The sequence below is a fragment of the Tamandua tetradactyla genome, chromosome 1 (genome assembly GCF_023851605.1).
Source record: "Tamandua tetradactyla isolate mTamTet1 chromosome 1, mTamTet1.pri, whole genome shotgun sequence".
Lineage (NCBI taxonomy): Eukaryota > Metazoa > Chordata > Mammalia > Pilosa > Myrmecophagidae > Tamandua > Tamandua tetradactyla.
In genome coordinates, this window is record NC_135327.1 from 154,711,890 (window position 1) to 154,732,529 (window position 20,640).

Below are 20,640 nucleotides of genomic sequence, written 5' to 3' on the forward strand. Positions count from 1 at the left end.
TAGTCTTCAATCCATGAGCATGGTATGTCCTTCCATTTATTTAGGTCTTTGATTTTATTAAGCAATTTCTTGTCATTTTTATGTGAATAGGTCTTTTGTGGCCTTTGTTAAATTTATTTCTAAATATTTGATTCTTTGGGTTGCTATTTTTTTTGAGGGGGTGGGATGCATGGTCTGGGAATCGAACCCGGGTCTCCCGCATGGATAAAGAGCATTCTACCACTGAACCACCCATTGGTTGCTATTTTAAATGGATTTTTTTTTCTTGATTTTCTCCTCAGATTGCTCATTAATAATGTAGAGTAGTAGTTCAGATTTGGAGGTGTTGATATTGTACCAAGCCACTTTGTTGTGCTCATTTTTTAACTCTAGTAACTTTGCTGTAGTTTTTTTTTATATATATATAGTATCATGACATCTGCAAACAGTGAAAGTTTTACTTCTTCTTTTCAAATTTGGAAGCCTTTTATTTCTTTTCTTGCATAATTGCTCTAGCTAGAACTTCCAGCACAATGTTGAATAACAATGGTGGCAGTGGACATCCTGTCTTGTTCCAGATCTTAGAGGGAAAATTTTCAGTCTTTTCCCATTGAGTATGATGTTAGCTTTAGGTTTTTCCTATATTCCCTTTATTATGTTGCAGAAATTTCCTTCTATTCCTAGCCTTTGAAGTGTTTTCATCAAAAAAGGACATGGAATTTTCTCAAATGCCTTTCTGCATCACTTGAGATGGTCATGTTTTTTTTTTTTAATTTATTGATGTGGTATATTACATTAATTGATTTTCTTGGGTTGAACAAGTCTTGCATACCTGTAATAAATACCACTTGTTTGTGGTGTATAATTCTTTTAACGTGCTACTGGATATGATTTGCAAGCATCTTGGTGAGGATTTTTGCATTTATTTTTATTAAAGAGATTTGTTTGTCATTTTATTTTCTAGTAGTATCTTTGCCTGGCTTTGGACACAGCCCTTGTCCAGTATTCTAAGTTGGGCCAACTCCAAAAGTCTCATTTTTTTTTTTTTGTCAGTCCTGCCTTCTGTCTGCATGAAGAAACCTCAAAATTCTGCTCCTGCTTGTTCTCAGTTTATCTGTGCTTGGAGCTTGTATTCAGCAGTCCAAATTTGTTTATTAAAACCACAATTTGTTCATGACTGGGTTGCCCCCCCTTGCTCCCAACAGAGAACTCTTCTTTTTCCCATGGGAAATGTTTTTGACTGAGGCTGCCATGCCAGGGGTTTAGTCACTTCAGCTTCCAGACTTGGGAAGCTTTAATCACAATTCTGTTGTGTAATCTCACCTTTCCACACATTCCAGAGTGGTGCGTGATGTGTGACCTGTCACAGACATCCCTCAGACAGGTATTCTAGTTCCTAGCTATTTACTAGCTGCTCTGCAGAACAAACTAAATTCCATACCTCCCTATGCCACCATCTTGCCCTCCCCCTAGCCTTGGTTTTAATAAGGATTTCCAATCTCCAAATGGATAAAATTCTTCATCTATTGCAGTTAAGACAATTTATTTAAAATGAGTCCATTACCAATTTCTCCTTTTTCTTGGGTCACTGGCTTCTGCCGATCTTCTTCCTTGTAACTTATAATGTTCTTTCCTTCAGCACCTAACCAGTTCTTTGCCTTTACATTGGAAGGAAATGGTGGCATAGTCCAAAATGAAACGGTCAATCCCTTAGACAGTCAAGCACTCATACAAAATGTTGAAGAATGTATAAATATGACTACTTCAGGTAAGTCTGGAAGTGACCTATTCCAGCCCACATAGAGTCATGTGTATGTTTGTGTATGTGTGTGTGTGTGTGTGTGTGTTGGGGTTCATGTATCTGAACATTTAGGCATGTGTTCACTATTCCATTTACTCACTGCTCACAACTGTTTGAACTCCTGGGATCCCTCTAGTGATCTCTTCTTATACTCATCAGACAAACTCTCCTGTATCCTTCTCTTTTCCTTGTCCTCCATGGTCCCTCAGTCTTTTAAAATCTCCTGGCTTTGTTCTTGCCCTTTGATGTACACATTCTTTTATTTTGTCCTCAGTCACCACACAGACTTGTCAGTGTGTTTTTGTGTTCTACTGCCATGTAGTTGGAGTAATTCCACATCCTAAAAAGGAATAATCTATGCATATTGCCTAAAATCCAGGGAAAAAATGGACTCTATAAGTTATTGGTGATCCAAGAAGATCTGTCTTGTCATGCTCTGAGGTGATTGAAAAGGCAGTTTCCTGTGTTCTATGCGTCAGCTGTGACTATGACATGGATGTCTTATGTTGTTCAAAGTCTAAGCTATAAGTAGATATTCCACTAAGCAGAAACATTGGTTTTTGTAGCACTTGCTGGGGAAAAAAAGCATTCTCTATGGAGTTAAATCTTCAGAGATTACTATTTAATCATTTTATATTCATTCCTTTTTATGTGTACAGTGAGAGAGAACTGGGGTTTTTACCTGCCCACAAACTCTATGAACAAATTTCTTAGACTTTCAAAAAATATTATACAATTAAAAAGATGTTTTATCAAACCACATAATAATAGAACAAAATAAAAATATAATTATTCTTTCTGGGTTCACTCATTTTCAAAATGGGGAGGAAAAAGGAAAAGTTTTACTGTAAGGTCACTGATATTCTTTCTAGTGCTAAGATTCTATGATAAAAAACACATTTTGAGTGTTGCTATAGTAGGCACTAGTAAAAAATTTAGAGACCTTAATATATTTAGTTTATTCATTTTTTTCAATTTTTAAAAATTTTATACTGATGAAATGAATTACTATGTAACAGTTTTATGTGTGTTATATAATACTTGACTTTATTAGAAACAACTTTATGGGTTCTGGTGAGCATTTGCCCATATCATGAAGTCATCATCCATTTTGGCACAGTAGAAACTTCATATGTAGAAGAGATTTAGGACTATGGTCATATTGCAGGTCATAACTAATATATTTTGGCAAAGAAATTTAAAATGTTTATTCTCATTTTATTAAATTCATATATTTACAGTAGTCCAGCAAGGTGCTGAGACTATATATTGTAGCAAAAAATCATTACACTGCCATAATGTTCCCACACTAGACCTCAGCGTTAGAGAGATACATACAGAAGGACATAAAATATCTTAGTGGGTAATTTCTAATGAAGGTGTATAGAGACAGTGACAGAGACGGAGATAGATAGAAATAGAGATACAGATAGATAGAGATAGAGATGGGTGGAAAATTTTTCCCTATCAGAGCAGCTTTGTTTTGTCACAATCAAATTTGGTAAATTTTTGGGATATATAATTTAATTGCAAGATTAATTGAAAATTGGGTCATTATAATATTATGAAAATATTCATATAATGAAAATCTGTATAGTGGTACAAGAAGGCTCATAATTATGCTGATATAAACATGATAATGTTTATGTACTTAGAAAGAGATGTATGTGGTTTTAGCTGCACGACATCCATTAAAGTTAATGAGAATCTCTGGCTAAACCACTGTGCACCATTTTGAAAAATTATCCCACAGTACTCTCATGTGGCTCCTTATGATTTTTCCATGTAGATCTTTTTATTTTCCAGTAGATCTTCTGCATGGTAGAATAATATGAATGAATTTGAACTTTTAATCTTTAAAAAATAAAAGCTGCCTCTTTAAGCATATCTGACATGCTTGACTTAAAATGTGAATTTTACTGGATTCCTAATATGAGTGAAGCAATTTATAATATATTTTAATGAGAACAAAAAAGTGCATTCAATTGGTGAGCTATTTTAGTAATAAGAGCTATATTTGGCAACTTAATCCAATCCCACAAATTATTTTTTTGATCTTCTACCTGACACTAAAGTACTGTCTTAGTACTGTGGATTTAGGTGAGAGTACAATAAAGTCTCTGCTCTTTTATAGTTTCATTTTAGTGGGGGGAGACATAACAAAGGAATTCCAGAGGAAAAAAATATTATTTGGATATTACATTACTCAAAAAATAATAGATTTCCTACTCATAGAGATTTTAATGACCATTAAATGGTCATTAGCAGCAGTATTCTTACTTTAATTTTTATTCAATTCTTATTTTTATATTTAGCCAAAACAGTCTAATTTTATGGAAGCAGTACTAAGGCCCAGAGAGAAGTTAAAATACTTAATGAGTAGCAAGGGTAGAACCAGAGCTTATATTCATCTAATATCATCTAACAACAGGAGAGTGCTTTTTAAACTTTTGGGAACAATATATATTATAAAAGTTTAAGTCAAATTTTATAAAGCAAGAATTTTAAACAGGAGATTGCATGAATGATAGGAATAAAGAAAAAGGTGAAGTAAATAGCAATAAAATTCAAACCTGAATATCAGAAAGAGAAGAAGAAAGAAAACACGACAGTAAAATAAAAGAAAATACATAGTATTTGAAGACTGAAGGGTTCTATTCAAACTGAAGGTTTCACTTATAATATTCCTTTTTTTTAACTAATTAGTACAGAAATTATTTGGGGTGCTGGAACTTTCCATATCACTGTTGTGTTTGCTTACATACTACACCTATTCAAGCCACAAGTGCACTTTAGAAAGGGGTCTCAGAGTTTGCTTCATACCAAGAAACATTGGAAGTGATGAATCTTGGAAACAGTTATAAGAGCTAGTCTAAAAGTGGTAGAAGAGTGATGATCACACAAATTTGATGAATCCAATTAGGTAGAGGAAGGTAAACAATTATTATAAAGAAAAGGAGAGAGATTTTAATGATGAATGGGAAATATAGTTACTCATACAATGAAGAAGCACTGTCTTTGGCTGCTAAATTAAATAAAATCAAGGGTGCATGGTTTAAAAAACTTTCTGGTTTTATTTTACATTCTTCTTTACAACTGAGGGCAAAAATTTGCAGGAGCTAAGAAGCTACAAGACATGTGAATCACTTTGTTTCTTTCTTTTTTGAGTGCATTGCCCACTCTTAACTGATTGATAAAAATTGTTAAATAAGGCAAATACTGTACATGCTGCAGTGTAATGGGGCCTAACCAGCAGGAGGATACTGCTCATCATGATATTAAAATTAAATGTAGCATTTTTTAAATCCTTGACATAAATAAAGAAGTTATTTCTCTGGACCACTGCTTTTTCCATAAACTCAATGTTCTGTATAAGTCACTGTCATAGGATATATTTTATTTTGAGGCAAAAGTAATTTTCCCTCTATAAATAAGTACCAAATCAAGTATCATTTATTTAAAAATTATGTCTTCCAAGGTCTATGATGTGCCAAAAAGCCTAGTTAGAAGGGGCAGGCTGTAGTTCTGGTGACTTAGACACACCTTTTAAGATGGATCTCTCACTTCAGAGATTCATGCGATTTCTTCAGTTTAAAGGGAAATGGGAGCATTCCATCTTTATATTTGTTTTTGGGGACAAATGCTGTGTTAGTGCTTTGGACTCAGGATTACCTAATAGGGTTACCTAAAATATTTCTCTGGAAACGTGTGTGGGAGGGGACAAATGAAGATAATACAGGGAAAATAGCCAGTCATGTTAGTAACACATAAAATATTTTAAAGAAGTACCCTCTTACGTATGATGATTTGGCATTATGTTCCACACTTAATGTGGGAAAACAAGTTCTCAGGCAAAGAAAGATGATAAACAATTCAAGAGTGAATAAATACAAATGGGTAATAGAGATATTAGTAAATGATCAATATATTTAGTAACCAAAGGAATGCAAATTGAAACAACAATGATACATAATAGTAAAGGGAAAATGAGAATGAGGTGAGGAGGCTGGAGGGCAAGGGCAAAGGAGAGAGAGTGTGAGAGAAGCTGCTGATACTCTGTGTTAATAACTGCACGATGAAACAGCCATTCCATATCCTGTTAGTGGGAGTACAAATTAATACAAAGGTTTTGGCTAGAAAGTTGCAGTGTATGTTAAGTGTCTAGTTTTTGACCCAGTGATTCTATTTTTAGAAACATATCCTTTGGAAATATTCAGAGATGCTCATAAAGAATCAATTATAAGGATAACATGGTAATATTTTTCAATATAGAAAAAAATGAAAAACAGCCCCAATATTCAATAATAGGGCAATTCACTTAAAGTTATGTTAACCATAACAATGAAATAATTAAATATTTCATTACAATTATAGTTGCACTAAATATCTAGTGGCAGAAAAATATTATTACAAAAGAGTTACAAAGGAGTATAGATTAATGATTTTATAAAAATAAACTATACATGCAAAAATTTCAGAAATACACAAAATTACTAATAATGACCTCTTATTTCATAGTTAACATAACCTTTCTTCTATAGATTAATAAAATATTTCAATAAATCATATCAATCTATTTCCCAATATTATCCCAGCTTCTAATTTGTGTTAAATCTTACTTGATGTTTGGGAGATATTCTGTAATTTTCTATTGAATTTTTGGCCTAGGTTTTTTTTTGTGTGTGTGTGTGTGTGTTAGTTGTTTTAGAGACTTCTCTGGGGTATCCATATTTTTGTAAGTATTGTGGTTTGCATTATCATTCTTGTGCTCTTCTTGTCAGGTTATGTTATAAAATTCTGATTTTTTAATGATTTGTAATGGTGTGTGTGTGTGTGTGTGTATGGAGCATAAATATTAATGGCTTCCTCATGAATTTGGAAAAATTTATCTTAAAATCATCTGGGTTCTTCGTGTTAGTTGTCTTCTGTGCATGTTGCATTGGACAGTAGAATAACCAAATACTTTTTTTTTTAAGATGTTGAAGATGCTGAAGAACTCAAGTTTCTTATGGAACACGGAATAAAATGTGAGATCCAGAAAACTGAAATGTTAACCAAAATTGATCTTGTGTGGGTGGGATGGCTTATACCAATTTAGCCATCCTTTCCAATATTAACTAACCATCAGATATATTTTAGCATATGCCGTACGCAAAGTACCTTGCTGACTCCGGTGGGAGATAGAAACCATAACACCATATTCAGCAACAGAAATTCAGACCTGCCAAGCATCTGATTCAGAGGGAGGAACCTGGAAGATCAAGCTACTTGTGGGGCTTTTGAGTGACTTGTTTTAGGAAAGCACCAGCAATAACCCTGCTGGGAAGAGAAGTCCGGGGTCCAAGTCTGGAAGCTGCAGCCAGGGGCCTCAGAATGGTGGCCAGGGACCTCAGAAACTAACCCACCATTTCTACATTCTTCCAGAAGACTGACTGCCTTAGACACAGCTTTGACAGCTTTTCTTGGCGCTCCGCAAGAGGCAACACCCTGTTCTATCAGCCTGCTGAGGATCTGTTTCTAACAACTTAACCCTTCTTTCTCAGATACAAAGTTGACTTATCAAATTTACTATCTGTTTAGGGAGTCAAAAAATACATGAAAAGTGACATGCTAATAAATTATTTTAATATAACAATAATAACTTTTACATGGAAGTAAATGGTTGATTTTCACAGTGTTGAAAATGTAAATAAATTTGCCAATCAGATGAAGCAAAAACAAGGGAGGTTGGGGCAGTAAAAAAAAAAAAAGACCAGAGAAGAGGAGTTGTGAGAGCAGTGAGAGATAGAGTGGAAAGGAAAATACAGATTAAGTTATGGAACCTCTTAAATTGAGTCATATTATTATGACTTCACTCAGTGAGAATGGGGAGTCCATGTGGGTATTTGATCAAAAGGGTGATGTGCTTAATATCAGGTTCATTGGTGATGGCATACAACTGCTTGCTGTGAAAATCATTTGGGTAGAAACTATCACAGACCAGAGCAATATGATCAGGAACCTCACTCAGGTAACAGCAGTAGAAACAAAAAGGCAGAACAATATATTTGATTAATGTATACTAAATGCCAGACATTTTATTGAGTGCCCTCCCCCTATGGTATTTTATTTCATTTGCTTAAGGACTTTTTGTGGAAGCTTCATTTTATGAATTAGGAAATTGAAACTCAGAAATGTGATTTTTCTCTGTGTAATGCTGCGAAAACATGGAAAAGCTTAACTGAACTAAAGTATTTCTTACTTTGAAGCTCATCAGGTAAGATACAGGATATGATAACATATGAATAATAAACTATAAGGATGAAGGTAAGGAACTCTATTTTTCTTTTGATTTTTTTCTTAGAAATTCTTCTCTATGAACACAAGTTTGGGAGTCCCAAGCCCCAAAGGAAAAGCTGGTGCAGGAATTACATGCTATAAAGGAGGTTATGTGCAAGTACAAAGCAGCCACCTGAATAAGTTAAGGAGAGAAATAAGGGTTGACACAGCTTCCTAGAATTGAAGATAAAGACATTAGAGTATAAAAGATAACCTGGGGAAAAGTAGAGAAAAAAGGGAGAAGCGATTGAGGATCATATTTTCTAGAATATATGATCTTTAAGGATAAAGATTAAAAAAAAAAAGACAACTAGGCTTAATTTCATAGGAAATCTTTCGATGCCTATATTGTCATCTCTTCCATCATTACCCAAATCTCACCCAAGCCCAACCATATAAAGCTCTAGCCAGCTGAAACATCTTGCACTTCTTTGCTCTAGTTTTCTCAATTTCATACTGTGTTTGTGCTACTAGAATGTCTTCCTGAGTTTTTCTTTCACATTTAATGCATATGGAAAGTTTAGAGCAAATGACTTTTGAACAGGTGACTGGGGACTATTTGCCTTGTAAATTTCTGGAGACCTTTTGCTTTGTCAGAATTTGTGGGGAGGAGGGAGTCTACAATTGGTAGAGGTCAAGGATGCTGTTAAATATCCCATAATGCACAAGATAGCCCCTCCCCCCACAAAGAACTATCTGTTTCCAATGTCAATAGTGTTGAGATTGAGAACTGATTTAGATAAAGGTGTTTCAAATAACTCCCAGTTTGGCTAGTGCTTTTGGAGGAATAGAAGATAATAGGTGAGGACAAGCTCATGTAGAAAATTAGCTTCCAGTTTTAATAGTTCAAGAGCTAGTTAGTGAGACCCCCATTTAAAAATACATGTCAACTATATAGATAATTATGATAATGATGCAGTTTCTAGTACCCTCTCATGAAGCCAACCTGTCATGCATCTGCTTTTACTCTTTTTTGTTTGTTTTGTACAAGCTTTTTTCCCCCAACATAAGCAGGATTGACTTGGAATAAAACCCAACATGTTTTCCAGTTGATTTTTATTTAAAGGAGGCCTTTGGTAGAGTGCCTCAGGGTGTGCTGGCTATGGCTATTTATCTTTATCTTGGGTAGTTTATATATTTTAAGAAAATGATGAATGGAAGCTTTAAAAAAACTCATTATAGTAATTGATTATTTCAGAAAAACCTTGGGAACTTTACAAAAGAGAACTGTATTCTCTTGGTATCTTAGCTTTAAACGAGACGTGTAATTAGAAGGATCCATAAACATTTGTCACAGTAAGAGAAGCCTGGTCACTAAGTTTAGAAAGAAACTCTGGAATCACTTTATTGTCCTGAACTTAGATGACACACAGTAAAGGCTGTCATATATAACCGGAGATTAATATGCCCTGTGAAATAAGGGACCACCCGTGTGAAACTCATGTAAAAAATAGCGAGAGGAGAGCTTGGTTCATTCCTTTAGAAAGATTGAATGTAATACTTTCCTTACAATGTCTCAGCATTTGTGAGCTGAGAAAATTTAGTTTAAATGACTTTTAAACAGTAAATTTTGACTTTCACCCTGTTTTCTATTTGTTGTCTAGATCTTTAAAAGAAAAATAAAAATATGAATTCAGTACGTCATGTAAATATACCCATGCCACGTGCTCTCCTTCTCATGTGAACATACATAATCACCTACACACCAAGAAAATAGGAATCCATACACCACTAGTCTGGTGAGCTTGGTTGGCGACCTTTTTCTTATAAATACGGTACAATGTTGACCACTAAAAGGATTAGGGAATGACTATGAGTAGGTCAAATTGATTTCAGCATTAGAAAAGAAGTGAAGCTTGCCAATAATGGCTATGATGATATGTGATAATATAGTACCTTACAAATTTTACTCTGTAAAATGTATCCCCTGCAAGGTGTGGTGAAGAACATGGCTTATACATTCTAGCCATCTTGAACCAATATAGCCCCTCCTAAAGGGAAGAGACTTGGGTCCCACTCAATCCTGTCCTCAACTACTGGAGGAAAATCCTTTCAAATCTGCTTCTGGATCTCCTGGTTATAAAACTCAGGATCTCAGGACTTGTCATCGTTGCACGGTGCCATCAGCCTCCAGGAGGGAACAATGTGGGATCCTGCATATTTCATCTCCAACCATCTGTGCAGAAGCCTGTCCAATGTGCATTTCCTCCAGGATCAAAGAAACATTTCTAATTAGTTATAGCCCAGGAGCCTTAGGCCCCCTAGCAAACTCTGGTCACATGGATAGGTTTAGAGTAAAGAATTCTGGAATTTAAGTAATCTCCCAAAATGAAAGATCAGAAAATATGAAGGATTATACCATACTCTCCAAGATCCATGGTAAATGTCATGTATTGGGAGAACTGTTTTCAAAAGATGCCAGAAAAACTTCTCTACATCTGATGTAGAGCAATTAACCTGGGCAGCTGACATCGTCAGGGCCCTTCTAAGGGTCCTGCTTCTTCAATCCACCAGCATAAAAGAAGTCATCACAACTATACTCCTTTAATCTGTTATGCTGGGCTAATTCCCTGAACACAAATCCTTCTGGCTAGTTGTCATATCATATACCAAAAAAACCCCATCTCAACTACTAGGGGTTTAATTTTCTTCCTTTTACTACTGATCACTTTTTTGGCTGCCTTCACTTTCCTTTCTGAAATTATCAGTTCATTAAAAGCAACTCCCTTATATCCCATGCCTTTTTTTTTTCGCATGGACAGGTACCAGGAATTGAATCAGGGTCTCCGGCCTGGCAGGCGAGAATTCTGCCTGCTGAGCCACCATCACATCACCCCATACATGTCTTTTCTATAAATTTAAAATTGTCTCTAAATCAAGGACAGCATTTTCTTTAAGACTGATCAATTCTCAAATTCTACATATATAAGTTCTGGGGAGTGGTGTGAACCTTTTGCTACTTGACAATTTTCGCATAACTTATTCATACACACAAATTCACCAAAACCTTCATAGGTTTTGTGAATCAGGGTCAAGGCATATAATTTACATTAGTTGTTTTGACGTTGTTTTTTTTCTCAGTTGCTTGAAATAGCAATTTCTGCAAGACTGTTAAGAGCAGTCAGGTATTCTGAGTTACAGTAAGGTACAATTTTCAGTCCTTCATACAACCAACATTTATTAAGTGCCTACTATTGGCAAAGCACTGTTGTGAGGATTGAGGATGCAGTGGAAACAAAACAAAAAAAATCCCTTCCCCCATATAATTATATTCCGATGAACTTGTTGGAATCAGTCTGGCATCTGCCCCCCTGCCCCACCTCATTCACAGGGACATTTGGAAATGTGCGGGGCAATAAAGAGTCCTGCTCACATTGCACCCAGGGCTGAGGCAATCAGGGGAAAGCTCTGTGATTCTGAATACTTTCATTAGCACTATGAGAGTTGGCAACACCATAGGAATGATGGTGAATTCCTGAGAATTGTTGCTTTATTTCATAATCCCTTTAAGTTTGCTGCCCAAAATGTTAGGATTTGTGAGTGGCCAAGTGCACACGAAAAGTTGAGAGCCACTGACTTTGATTACCACTTCCAGATTATTATATTTTCAGGAAAACCTCCTGTTTTTTTTTTTTTTTTTGATGTTCATGTCACAAATCTATAACTCAACATGGATGAAATATTCTAAAACAGAGATGAGGGTAGCGTTTGAGAGCAGGACCCTGCAGTGAAACAGTCCTGTAACCTTCAGCAGGGGTTTTAAGTGCATATCTTAATTTCTTCATCTTTAAAAGGAGGATAATATCAGGCTTTCCTCTAAGGAAATTTTTCTTGATTTTTCCCCTCCCCCTAAACCTTCTCCCCCACCAGTGTTCTAAATCTCAGTAAAAAGCAGCACGTTGCACTCAAATGATGAGGCCAGAAACCGAAAGATCATCGATGAGGCTTTGCTTTCTCTTGATGTGGAAGCCACTGTGACTTAGGCATTGTGGGCAAAAAAAAAAAAAAAAAAAAAAATTTGAAACTCCTCTAAGAAAGGAGTTTACTATATGATTGAGGGACATTGATTGGACTGATTAAAATTTAAATAATGACAGATGTCAAAAAATACAAATCAGTATGTAGTAAATTTGTAATACAGACAATGAGTGCTTGTTTATGCAAATACGTGAAATTGTATGGTCAGAAAATGCCTCAGAGCAGAGGTGGGATTAGGGCTGGACTCTGATGGATAAGTAAATTTGGGGTACACAATAGAATGGAGAATTAGAGGGGCCAATGTGCAGAACCTTGGAGGTACAGGAATTTAGGAAAAACTAAACTGGTGCGATTGCAGTAAAAGGTGAGCCAGCAAATAGTATCTGATTTCTTGCTGTCAGTCCTAGTCCTGTGTTTGCCCACCTGACTCCTGGTGGCCTACATGATGCGAGCCCCCCGGGGGTCATCATGCTTTGCAGAGCTTAACCTGCACAACCATTCGAATAAATGATCCCAGAAAATTTGAAATAATAGGAATAAATGTAAGTCTATGATTGGATGCTAAAAAGCTCCTTGTTTACTTAGAGAGGGGACAGAAAAGGTTACATTTTCATATTAACCATTAGCTGTGGGTTTGTTGATTTCTCTATACACTGAGAAAACCAGTGTAATTTGGTACTTGAGAAGAAATAAGGGGGCCTTTCCCAATACCAAATTTGCAAGCCAGATTATCGCGCTAGACAGGTCTCAGGCATCTTGTGCATAATTAGCCAGCGATCACCTCCATTTACAGGACACCAAAGTCATAAGAAACACACCTTTTGTGAATACATTTATAGTCATAATTAAACCCCTGTTGCCACGATAGGCTGCGTCTATTTCACATCACAAACACGTGATTAATACAAAGAAATGGAAAATGTCAACATGAGAGTCAAAACTCACACAGCTCTTTGCTATTCTGAGGTGACATCTGAAAACGAGCAGTTTGTAGTGAGAATTTTTCCATTAACATTGCTGATCAGCATGTGCTATCAACTCTCTATTGACTTCATTATTAGTGGTTGCTATGAGTTTTCCATTAACTTTAATGACTGGCATCGGCTACGACATTTTAGTGCTTTCTATGACCAGTGTTTGCTACAAACTCTCCTCCTAATTCTTTGATCACTCTTTGCTATGATTTTGCTTTGGATTCTACTTGCTATTAATTTACCCTTAATTTTAATGGTTAGCTAAAGCTCTAATATTTTGCCAAAGTCCCGTATTTAGCATATGGTATGAAGTCTTCATATTTTTGGTACAGGTGTACTTAAATTTAAGCCAAATCAATTAGAACATATAAAACAAAGGGATTCTAAATGCAGGTGCACGTGTATTAGAAAGCACCTACAAAATCATAAGATACTGATACTCTAGCTCTCTACTTATCCTAAATGCTTTTTTTACTGACCATCAGTTACCAGGCAATGATTAATGATTGGCTGGTTTTGAGGGAAATTGTAAATTCTTTTACCTGTTTATTCCCATGGGGTAGGAGATAGAGTTGAATGAAATTGATAGAATCAAGTGGAAGATGAAAAATCTTTTCCTGGACTGGTTGGGTTTATATGCTCCTACACTGATAATAAACTAATTACTCTAAATGGAGATTTCCTCAATTGGTAACTTTCATAGATTTTTAGTGAAAAAATAAGCCATAATAGAGGGGGAAAATATCCAATCCTTTGTATTCTGGCAAAGGTAAGAGATAATTTTAAACAGGAGTACCTATGTAGAAAGAACTAAGAAGTAGCATAAGGAAGTAGCATAAGTTATAACCACCATTCTTGACTCCATGAGAAGTAGACATGCCATTCACCACACTCCAAATAAAGGCTTTTCCACCCTCAGAAGGTACCTCTCTATTTGTTTGGTTCTTAGAATGCACACCCCAGCCACCCCAGAGGCACCCTCCCAAGTCCTCTTATAGCAAGATCTGCTCTTCTGAAAGGCTTTGGTTTCTTCCCTGCTCCAGATTGCAGAAACAATTTTCTGACTTTAGGAGGTCCTGTTATTTTACAACCATAGAGCACCCTGGTATGAGCTGATTTTCCGGGAAGCATAATAGGGGGCATTTTCCTTTTGGGGGCTCTGAGACGTACAATAGCACTTATCACTGACAAGCCAACTTAGTCAATTAGTTTATTTTTGCATGTTTGTGTGTGAAAAGACCTGTTTCTTCTGCCAATCTGATTTAGAGACTATAAACTGCTAGGGTCTATACCTGAGAAAAGAGAGGCTCCAGATTGGGATTCATTTTGGTAAACTTAAATTTTATTATTTGTTAAGTGTAATTAAAATATGGAAAATATTTTGGCTCTACTATTTATTTTACATTTTTAAATACATTTGCATTCTTTAACAGTTACACTCTCCTACCCTGATGATTTAATGATTTATTTTAAAAATTCTGTTACTCATTACTTTTTCTTTTTCCTGATTGGAACTTTCAGCTTTAAAGTCTATACTGAGCTCAGAATCATATTGTAAATGACATTTTCCTAAGTCACAGCTAAATTTAATCGACTTTTAAAAAATCATGTCAATGTTATATTTAGTTTTATCACTAAAGAACACATTCCATTATAAAAGCATTCTAAGTAAAATGTTATAAACTTTAACTTGATCTTCCACTTTGTCTTACTCTGCTTTTTAATAGTATGCTTACCAATTGGTCTTTGTCCCCCATAAACCCACTCTTTCTGATACAATCCAGAAAGATGATAGAAAAGCACCTTTGCCAGGAAGCTTGGATTCCCACCTCTTTAATGCACATTTCATAAGCATTTGGGGTGCTCTAAGCTGTTAGTTTTATATTTTTTGCTTTAAAAGAACCAGGAGGTGAAGAAGATTATCTTTGGCAGTTCTGCTCCACACCATCATTTTGTTGTCAATCTTCGAATGTCTCAAAAGGTTTTATTAGGTAAAGGCCGCTATAGATTCCAGGTGTAGACCATATGCTTATTGTTGTGCACACAACCCCCCAAAATGGCTTTATTTCCAAACCTGACTTCCTTGCGTAAGTGCAGCAAATCCTGCAGACTTGTTAGTACAAGCTGTGAAAATCTTTACATAAGATGATGAGTACTTTCCCTGAGCTAAGTTTCAGGTCCAAGGGAAATAAAACAGTTCACTTATATTCCACCGTTGTTCTATTGTGCCAGAGGAGAGTTTTTGTGAACTTTAGAAGAAAATATGTTGTATGTTGTCTATCCCCATTGTCCATCTGGAAGCGGTGGAATTGAGGGAAAGTAGAATTCTTGCCTCATTAGCTATAAGCATGACTATGGCTCTTTTGGGCAACTATTGAAGACTAGTTCATATCCAAGAACTGCCATTTTACTAGTCCCGGTATGCTTCATAATTGTTCAAACAATCTAACAAGTGAGATGCCAGTGGAGACAGTGGACAGTTAAACAGTGAAATGACTTCCCAGCTATAGTTTCATTCACTTTCCTTTTGGACATTTTGGAAAAAGAAAGAAACAGAGAAGAGGCAAAAAATTAAAGTAGTTCACAAAGATGACGCACTGAAAAATCCGAGTGGTGTAGGAGCCTCTGGAAACTGTCTACTGGTGTTTAGAGTTTATAGCTTCTGGACATTTCTGTTCAGTTTTGTTCTCAAAGAAAACTACTCAGAACAGTTCAATAATCTTTATGTGAGTGCTAGGTTGCTTGCAGAAAATAAGCATAGAATTATTTTATTTTTAAATTTCACCAGTGTCATATTAAAGTGAATTGCATGTGTAGTTGGTTAAAATTGTAGACATGGTTGTGAATATTGGCACAATAGAGACGAACTATTGGGCTTGTAGCATCCCAAAACCTTCCATTATGGTGAATAGGGTTTTTTTCCAACTCTGAAAATTGGTTTATTTAGATTAACATTTTTGTTTTCTTTACCAGGATAGAAAGCATATCTATGTATCAAGTGTATCGTAGACTTCAACTATTTTATCTTTTGGTAGTAGCAAATCATACACCTGGATTACAATCATAGATTTTATTTAAGCTAAAAGCCAATTGCCCTTTGATACAAAATTGAGTTGAATCCTGACATATGCTTATTATTTTTTTTCTTGAGGCATACATTAGTTTCTGTCCATTACCTATAATATATGAACATCAAAACCTGATTATGGACTAGTGGAGGGAATTTGTGGCTCACAGGACCAGTTATTTTAGGTGATAGATAATCTAGATGACTCATATTTGACTTAGATGACAACATATTAGGAAGCACAATGTTTATCTCTACCTTTGATCTGAAAAATCCATAGCATACCTGATGAAATGACAAAACTACTTTGTAAAAGTAAAAAGGTCTGTCTTTATCATTTTTACCACTTGTGCATAATTTCCTTATTTCCCCACCTGGATCCAGGATAAAAAAGAGCACCAACCCTCAAGCTATCACAAACACAAAACTCTTTTTGTCTCTCACAAAAAAAAACTGGCCATGTCTTTCTTAAGATGTTCTTCCCTTAACACTTAACAACTTGGAGCCAAATGAGATTCACTTCATGCCAACTAAGTAATTAATGAAAAAGAACTAGTTATTTAGATGACGTTTATAGCTAAGCAAGTGTTAATTTTTTACACCTGAATTTTTATTGTAGTACTATATGATCTTCCTTTAATTTTAAGTTTTCTAGTGGTGGAACCTATAGTTTTATTCCTGAGTAATTATTTTATGTGCCTAAAAAAATCTTTTGAAAGGAAATCCCTTCTACCCTGATAAACTCAAGTTAAATACTTTTGAAATCCACCACTCTTGGTCAACTACATGTGTTTTTAACCTTTTCTGATAGACTTGGATATCTTTCTGGGTTTTGATTATTAAATTCAAAGCAGTTAATAATAAATTCAAATCCCTGAGGCCTTTTTTCCTACTGCAGGCAATCTAATCTATTCTTCCTCTACCTTCTCTCAAATTTGCAGGTTATAACTTGAAGTTTAGCGTTTACTCTGTCTCAGGTATACAAAGCATGCTCATTTTATTTCTTTATTCAGTTAAGCCCCATGAAGTCAGGCACTTGGTATAATACCAATTTCACATCCCTGAAAGCACCTGGCCCCATGGATAACTAGATTGATCAATTCAATAATAAAGCAATATCAGTTTAATTTTTAAATCAATTGTCTTATTCAATAGGAATTTTTAAAGGAAAGGGAAAAGTTGCCTTGCCTGGCCACTTATTTATTTATCCAAGAAAATATAATTCTCTTTTGCAGAACATTGCTGTTCTGTTAACTATTGTTTGTTTCATAATATTTTACTCCTTCTTTTCTGTTTTTGTTCTCATTTGCAAAAACATGGCATTTCATCTCTATCACAACTTTTGTCCAGTCTTAAAATTGTGTTTATTAAGGCAGATGTCATTAAACTCAGATTCAGTAACTATTTCGGTATTCTTGTTAGAATGCACTCTAAGTTTCTCAGGGCCAAACAGAAACTACTATAATTGGGAAGAAAATGATTGTCATTGGTTTCCCTTGGACCCAGAGCCAGAACTGATATTTCATTATACATGGTGACATGGCCTCTCTTATGGAGGAGAAATAAAAGGTATTTCCTGCAAATAGGCAACAGGCACCTGACCTGTTGGTTTGGGTTACGTTAGGTTGTGTTGTGTTATGTGATGTGACACGTCCTGCACACACCTGAGGCAGTGTCATTCTCTGTTACCCTGGTGGAGCGGTAAATAAAGCTGCTCTTTATTAAACAACACGGAAAAGCCTAATCAGCAGTGGTCACATGGCATTTTCATGCCCCCTTCGTAAGAAAATGGGGAATAAATATGCTTTGAATTGCTCTTCCTCTAAGCAAAAAAAATGGAAATAAAAAATCACAAGAACTACAAGAGTCACAGCAACTTCTATTGTTTTAAAATTGGAATTCTAACTCTTAGGTACACAAGAGAGAATGCATTTCATGTGACAAGGCTCAGTCACAGCCAGGGAATAAACTATAATCTGAAACAAAACTATTGGATCATAATTTCTTTCGATATTATCAAAATAATCACTTCAGCTTTCAAAGCGATTTACCTACTTTTTCCGTAAATTCCGTTTGTAATTACTCTTTCTGATTATTAAAAATATTGAGTTGTCTTAAAATTATACATTGTGTAACCTAAAAATCCGAATTAAAAGGTATGGTAAAAATATGTCTGTAGTCTTATCTCTGAGATGATTTTATCAAGAGAAAGGCCTTCAGTAAGAAACTATCTTAAATTATTGCATTATGTGATATCATGTAAAAGGAATCCATTGTGCTTGGTCATTTTTTTCTAATGATTTTAATAGTATTTTCCTATTGATATATCTTGCATATAAATTCAGTTTTAATGATCTTCATAAAGAACTGAATAATATTACATAGGTACATCTATCCAGTGATTTTAGAGTAATTACTGGTGCATGGAACAGAATATAACCTTTTGGTTATATTCTGCAGTAAAAGGAATAGGTTAGAGAGGTTTTTATGCAAATTAGAAATGTTCTGTGTTGGAAGCCTAATTGTACTTTTTATTGTTACACAAGTCAATACTGCTTTAATACACATTTTATAAGCTTCTTGCTGAAATTGTATATGAAAGGGATTGGTTTCCATAGATGAAAGGCATAATCTTAACAATGAGGCCACATCAGCAGAGTGGTTGAAGTACTGATAAAGGATTTGTTAGCGCCAACATAGAATAAGTCTTGTTAGCCTTATTAGTCACCACTGTTTGACCCAGTGCTATTAACTGTGTGAGCCACATGCATTGCAAACTAGGATAGAGAAGCACTGTGCTTGTCCATTTAGAGTAACTATAATCTAATATGAAGAGCACTGTAACTGCAAAGAAGTAAGGACCATATCTTGTTCCTTTTCATTCAAAGGTTGAATGTTGGGGTTTTAATTTTCAAAAACATTTGATATTTAGTATATTAGTTTAATAATGCCAACTTCGAAGCTCAGTTTCTCTTACACTCCATATAACTCTTGTCTTTGTAATCACCACAGTTATGTGTAAGGTAAACACAAATATAAGAAGTCGTTCATTGTAACATCGTGGAAATTTAAGACTGTAGAAGGATATTAAGTGGAAGGTCATTAAAACTGCGTGCATTTGTCATTTGTGTTGTTTCATTTAAAATTGATTGCCCTCCACCCCCAATTCAATCATGGGATGATTTACGAATGGTTGTTTTATAAAAAGAATATTTCTATGAAGAAAATTCTAGAAATCATAAAATAGTGAAAGAGAGAAAAGAAAAAAATCAATAACCAGTCCTTTAATTTATATAGCAAATATAGATGAATATGATTTGATTAACAAATGAAAATAAAATGTAGACTAATCTGAGAAGCAGAAATTACTCAGAACTGTACCTTGAATTTTAATATTTTGTGTCATTCTGAGTTTATTTTTATGTCATTTGCATTTAAAAGCAGATATTTGTCTTCCCCTCCCTCCTCCGTTTTCTCTTTCTCCTCCTTCTTCTTGGCTAGGGAGAATTACCCTTTCTGTTTGGGGAGGTGTTTTCACATCCTAATGAGGCTTGCTGGGAGGCGAGGGCTCCCAGTCCAGAAAATGAACGAGCCGTAACTGCTCCCTTACAGAGACGCGACTAGATTCGGCCAGACAGATGCCTTTAAACCTGGGGTGAGAGAATCAAAGCCACAAGACAAAGTGGAGAAGCACTTGCCTCGCAGTGAGCTTGGCATCGAGGCAGCAGAAGAGCGCCGGCGTTGCCACAGATCAGGGTGGAGGAAGCATCCCGACGTCATAGCCCCTCTGAGTCTTGCTGATTTTTACTTTTTTTTTTTGCGTGGGCAGTCACCAGGAATTGAAACTGGGTCTCTGCCATGGCAGACGAGAATTCTGCCACTGAACCACTGTCACAATGCTGGGTCTTGCTGATTTTAAGAACTTGCTTTTCAAGACCGACTGCTGATTTTTTTAATCACATATATTTTCAATAAAATTCTTGCCAGTTTAAGTTAATACTATCTCTTGTTTTCAATGAGGAATCCTGACTGAACCATATTCTTCTTATCTTGGTTTGCATCAAGATAGTTCCTTTTTCAAAAAAAGAAAAAGATCAAATATTTCCTTGTTCAAGCAGATGCATAAACCAATAAAATTAGCAGCTGACTTAAAAACCTAAATACAATCAATCAAACAAACAAACAAAAAACCTGGTATGAACGCTACTTAAATATATATGTCAGCAGGCAAATGGGAAAGACTATATTCATTCATTAACTCATCCATCAAATACTTATTGATACTTGTGATTTCTAAGAAATATTCTGGGCACTGGAAATAGGGGATTGAGGTGGTGAAAAGTGTTGAATTCTAGATGCATTTTGAAAATGGAGTAAATAGAACTTGTTGATGGCCTGGATGTGGGTATAACAGTATGTAAGGAGTCAATAATTTGTTTTGGCATTTGAAGAATTGACTTGTCATTACTGAGACACTGAACACTAAAGGGGAGCAGGTGTGTGTGGACGCGGGATCAAGAAGT

General features: G+C 35.4%; 1 pseudogene; it reads left to right on the forward strand.

Annotated features, from left to right (window-relative positions):
- Positions 1-20,640, forward strand: part of LOC143681512 (magnesium transporter MRS2 homolog, mitochondrial-like) — a 115,509-nt pseudogene that overhangs the window by 8,676 nt on the left and 86,193 nt on the right.